Raw genomic sequence first — 6,198 nt, 5'->3', positions numbered from 1 at the left:
CCTTCAAGCATTTTATAAATGTGTATCCTGATGATGTATGCTCTTAATATCAATCAATTGAAATTAATGTTGCTGTTTTACACAAGGTCTCTAGGACCAGCTTATAATAAAAACATTTTTTTATTGGAAAACAGTCATTTTGACAGTGAGTTTTATTAGCACTATGGGTTCACTACTCACTGTAGAAATTCTGCAAAGCTACTTGCAAAAATGCTGCAACACCCCCGAGGGCTTGTTCAACTTGCCCTGATCTGGGCATTGGCTGAATGTTTACTGAAACATCCTTGACAATGTTCTCCTAACAAGGCAGTTTAGATAGCAACTTAGCAAACATGACACTGGCATCCCGGGCTACTAAGCAACACCCATGTGGGCCTTACTGAGACAGAGAGCCCTTAACAAGCTCCATAGGGGGAAGATGATGGATGCAAGATCAGCCAAACATATCAATACAAAATACAGCTGCAACAAATACTGTCTCATAGCTCATGCACATAAGGCGTTGTGAATTACTTATGTATTCATAGGTGTTCTCAGAATCATGAATTTGAATCAGGACTTTTAGATGCTAGGTGATTGAGGAAGTGACTCTGATTTTTGAATTAAGTTTAGAAGTGAAGTGCCCAATGCAGCCGTTTTTTTAAATATATCAATATCAAATCATTTCTGGGTAACATTTAAAGTACCTTACTGTAGTTTTCCATCAAAAGCTTTTTTTAGTAAAAAACTATTTCTCAAGTGAGAATTTTGCTGGGACTGTCTAGGACTGGTCTGTGTGGGGAGGGGAAAACTTACAACTGTTATTGGCAGAGAGGTTTGGAACTCTTTGTTATTAGTCTATTTACCACCTGGTGTTGTCACCAGGCAAACTGAAACTCCCACCCATGCAAACAGGCTGTTCAGAAAGTCCTTTGTAGATTGCATTTTCAACCAGCATCAATTAGGAAATAACCCAATAAAAAATTATCACACTAAGTGTTAGTTTCATCAGCTGTTGTATAATATGATACAAAACACAGGAAACAGAATTTTGACTGCACAGGGACTTTAAATATTTTCCTTTGGATTTCGTTCACAGTTCTTTGGTCTGTGAGGTCTGAGTTTTATTGATTGTATGGGGGGGGGGGGGGGGGGAGATAAGTACATTGAACATATGTGTGTGTGTGTGTTATAATTGTGCAACAAAGTGTGGCTAGACATATCGCATGACTTGACTAATCTTGGGAGAGGAGGGGTGCACATCACGAGGGGTAGCAGGGATGGGAAAGTACCGAAAAGACACGATAACAGGAACTGTGAGTGCAACAACAGGAATGAGGGGACAGACAGCAACACTCAATCAAGATATCAGCGGACCCTCCGAAGCGCTAAGGGGCTGGACTAGCTTAAGCGCCAACACCAGCGATAGGCCAGTAAGTCTAAACCAAACTGGACCTCTACTCTAACAGGCCTGCTCTGAAGCAGGAACTAACACTGTTAGAGTATATAGGGGAGGGGTTTTGGGGTGTTGCCCAGTTCTGTGTCTCATCCTGCGTGATGTTATATTGAACCCGTATATATGAAAGTTGCATTTGCCATTTATTGCTTAGTTAATAAAAAGTATATAGTATACAATCGGTGACTCATCGTCATACTTGTCCTTATACCAGATTGAATTGACGCAACCCTAACAGGTCAGCTCCCTAAATTTGAAGACTGTGGCTTCACTCTGTACCAGATCAATGTGGTAAGGAGACATCTCGCACGGAAACTTTGTAGGTGGAGAAATAACATAAAAGCCTGCTTGTGTTACACCCCTGAAAAAGGGGAGAAAGAATCACGAGATTGATAGGTTAATGTTTACTCATTGAGAACTTTTAGTGCAATGAGAAAAAGACCGCGAATTCTCCGTGAACTTGAGTGGAGACCAGATCAATCGATCTCAGGCTCATAGATTAAGAGCATTTAGTAGATCACAGATTAACACTTTTACCCACGACAACATAAAGTAATCAAGATAACGTTTACACATTCCTCTCACAATTCGTACCCTTTGTATGCTTGACGGATTTTAACACAATTATATAAATGTTATCAATCTATCAACTAATACTGAGTGCATGATCTTCTTAACCTTAGATGTTTTAAGATCCTCACATACTATGAATTTACTAATACTGTTTAATGTATAACAGGCTATTAGTATTTCCTTTAACCTGTCACACTTGCAACATAATGACATTCCAATTGACTCACCCATTATGTGTAATATGTTGTCACGGCCGTTGAAAGAACTTGACCAATGCGCAGCGTGGTGAGCGTACATTTTCTTTTTATTTGAAAAGACGACGAACAAAACAATAAACACTACAAAACAAACCTTGAAGCTAAAGGCTATGTGCCATAAACAAAGTCAACTTCCCACAAAGACAGGTGGGAAAAAGATATTTCTGTTATCAAATTATCATCAAAGATGTCAACTGGCATAGACTGTACATGGTGGTAGGGAGGGACTAGGGGTTGTTTCATAGACTTCTGATAGACTGTACATGGTGGTAGTGGGTAGGGAGGGACTTGGTTGTTGTTTCATAGACTTCTGATAGACTGTACATGGTGGTAGGGGGTAGGGAGGGACTAGGGGTTGTTTCATAGACTTCTTATAGACGGTACATGGTGGTAGGGGGTAGGGAGGGACTAGGGGTTGTTTCATAGACTTCTGATAGACTGTACATGGTGGTAGTGGGTAGGGAGGGACTAGGGGTTGTTTTGGACTGGGACTTCTCATGTTCTCATGGTCTCTTCCTCTTTCTTGCAGATGTCCTTAGCCGACTACGCACTCATGCTCCTGCTGATCCACCACCAAGTCCCCAGCCCCCCCTGCCTTGATGCCTTCCCCTCCTTCCAGAAGTACATGAGGAGGTTGTGTGCCCGACCCAATCTGCATGCTTACCTCGAAAGTGAGGACTTCAAGAACAGACCCATCAGAGCCTAAAGTGGATGTTGCCCTAGTCCTCTTACTGTACCTCAATATTATATCATATCCAATATGCCTCAATATTATTAAAGCATGTATACATTCAACAAGAATGGATCACCCTGCATTGTCATGTGGCGGTTTATTTAGTACTGTGTGTCTTGGAGTATGTATCTTGCTTAAATATTTTGTATATAATCTCCTTTTCCAATTAGAATAAGTGATGCTGAAACCTATTGGCACTTGTAGAGAAAATTGACTGAAACGCTGCCTCAAGTATTGCATTACAAACAGCAGCTCAACTTACATACTGTAAGAGCCAGTTATGGTTGTTGTCAAGTGTCAAATGAAAAAAAGAGCGTGAGAGACTGTACAGGGAGGAGGATCAGGTGTGGTATTTGCAGTCCTATATAGTGAGCATTTACTTTACTACAATATGAATACACAGTTGAAGTCGGACGTTTACATACACTTAGGTTGGAGTCAACCACTCCACACATTTCTTGTTAACAAACTATAGTTTTGGCAAGTCGGTTAGGACATCTACTTTGTGCATGACACAAGTAATTTTTCCAACAATTGTTTACAGACAGATTATTTAACTTAGAATTCACTGTATCGCAATTCCAGTGGGTCAGAAGTTCACATACGCTAAATTGACTGTGCCTTTAAACAGCTTGGAAAATTCCATAAAAATGATGTCATGCCTTTAGAAGCTTCTGATAAGCTAATTGACATAATTTGAGTCAATTGGAGGTGTACCTGTGGATGTATTTCAAGGCCTACCTTCAAACTCAGTGCCTCTTTGCTTGACATCATGGGAAACTCAAAAGAAATCAGCCAAGACCTCAGAAGAAAAATTATAGACCTCCAAAAGTCTGGTTCATCCTTGGGAGAAATTTCCAAACGCCTGAAGGTACCACGTTCATATGTACAAGCGATAGTACACAAGTATAAACACCATGGGACCACGCAGCCGTCATACTGCTCAGGAAGGAGACACCTTTTGTCTCCTAGAGATGAACGTACTTTGGTACGAAAGTGCAAATCAATCCCAGAACAACAGCAAAGGACCTTGTGAAGATGCTGGAGGAAACAGGTAAAAAAGTATCTATATCCACAGTAAAACGAGTCCTATATCGACATAACCTGAAAGGCCGCTCAGCAAGGAAGAAGCCACAGCTCCAAACTGCCATAAAAAAGCTAGACTAGGGTTTTCATCTGCACGTGGGGACAAATATTGTACTTTTTGGAGAATTATCCTCTGGTCTGATGATTGTGGACTACAGGAAAAGGAGCACCGAGCACGTCCCCATTCTCATCGACGGGGCTGTAGTGGAGCAGGTTGAGAGCTTCAAATTCCTTGGTGTCCACATCAACAACAAACTAGATTGGTCCAAACACACCAAGACAGTTGTGAAGAGGGCACGACAAAGCCTATTCCCCATCAGGAAACTAAAAAGATTTGGCATGGGTCCTGAGATCCTCAAAAGGTTCTACAGCTGCAACATCGAGAGCATCCTGACCGGTTGCATCACTGCATGGTACGGCAATTCCTCGGCCTCCGACCGCAAGTCACTTCAGAGGGTAGTGCGTATGGCCCAGTACATCACTGGGGCAAAGCTGCATGCCATCCAGGACCTCTACACCAGGCGGTGTCAGAGGAAGGCCCTAAAAATTGTCAAAGACCCCAGCCACCCCAGTCATAGACTGTTCTCTCTACTACCGCATGGCAAGCGGTACCGGAGTGCCAAGTCTAGGACAAAAAGGCTTCTCAACAGTTTTCACCCCCAAGCCATAAGACTCCTGAACAGGTAACCAAATGGTTACCCGGACTATTTGCATTGTGTGCCCCCCCCAACCCCTCTTTTACGCTGCTGCTACTCTCTGTTTATCTTATATGCATAGTCACTTTAACTATACATTCATGTACATACTACCTAAATTGGCCCGACCAACCAGTGCTCCCGCACATTGGCTAACTGGGCTATCTGCATTGTGTCCCACCACCCGCCAACCCCTCTTTTTACGCTTCTGCTACTCTCTGTTCATCATATATGCATAGTCACTTTAACGATACCTACATGTACATACTACCTCAATAAGCCTGACTAACAGGTGTCTGTATATAGCCTTGCTACTCTTTTTCAAGTGTCTTTTTACTGTTGTTTTATTTCTTTACTTACCTACACACACACACATACCTTTTTTTCCTGCACCATTGGTTAGAGCCTGTAAGTAAGCATTTCACTGTAAGGTCTACACCTGTTGTATTCGGTGCACGTGACAAATAAACTTTGATTTGATTTGAAACAAAAACAGAACTGTTTGGCCATGATGACCATCGTTATGTTTGGAGGGAAAAGGGGGATGCTTGCAAGCCGAAGAACACCATCCCAACCGTGAAGCACAGGGGTGGCAGCACCATGTTGTGGGGGTGCTTTGCTGCAGGAGGGACTGGTGCACTTCACAAAATAGATGGCATCATGAGGCAGGACAATTATGTGGATATATTGAAGCAACATCTCAAGACATCAGTCAGGAAGTTAAAGCTTGGTCGTAAATAGGCAATGACCCCAAGCATACTTCCAAATTTGTGGTAAAATGGCTTAAGGACATGACCTCAATCCCATAGGAAATTTGTGGCAGAACTGAAAAAGTGTCTGCGAGCAAGGAGGCCTACAAACCTGACTCAGTTATACCAGCTCTGTCAGGAGGAATGGGCTAAAATTCAACCAACTTATTGTGGGAAGCTTGCGGGAGGCTACCCGAAACGTTTGACCCAAGTTAAACAATTTAAAGGCAATGCTACCAAATACTAATTGCGTGTATGTAAACTTGGAATGTGATGAAAGAAATTAAAGCTGAAATAAATTATTCTCTACTATTATTCTGACATTTCACATTCTTAAAATAAAGTGGTGATCCTAACTGACCTAAGACAGGGAATTTTTACTAGTATTAAATGTCAGGAATTGTGAAAAACTGAGTTTAAATGTATTTGGCTAAGGGGTATGTAAACTTCCGACTTCAACTGTTGGTCCAATCTTTGGATATAGACTCAATGCCTTGAGGGAAGGTGTGTGTGTTTGTTTTTTTGTCTCTGGAAGGTTATTTGTGCAAATACTGTATGGGGTACATGTGAACAGTAGAGGTGTACTGCAGACAACTCATTAAAGGAGACACATTGGGCCTAGGAAATGCCAACTTTATGAAGCTCAATTTTACAACATGCTGTGTGTTGG

The 6,198-nt window shown here is 41.8% G+C and overlaps 1 long non-coding RNA gene across 1 annotated transcript; it reads left to right on the top strand.

Moving 5' to 3' along the window:
* The first annotated feature begins 1,501 nt into the window (after positions 1-1,501).
* LOC139574488 (uncharacterized) lies at positions 1,502-3,087 on the top strand. The gene is made up of 2 exons (XR_011674784.1): positions 1,502-1,726; positions 2,795-3,087. It is a non-coding gene; the product is annotated as an uncharacterized lncRNA (long non-coding RNA).
* The last annotated feature ends 3,111 nt before the right edge of the window (positions 3,088-6,198 follow it).

Source organism: Salvelinus alpinus, chromosome 4 (assembly GCF_045679555.1).
Source record: "Salvelinus alpinus chromosome 4, SLU_Salpinus.1, whole genome shotgun sequence".
NCBI classification, from domain to species: Eukaryota; Metazoa; Chordata; class Actinopteri; order Salmoniformes; family Salmonidae; genus Salvelinus; species Salvelinus alpinus.
This window is presented reverse-complemented; position numbering and strand designations above follow the sequence as displayed.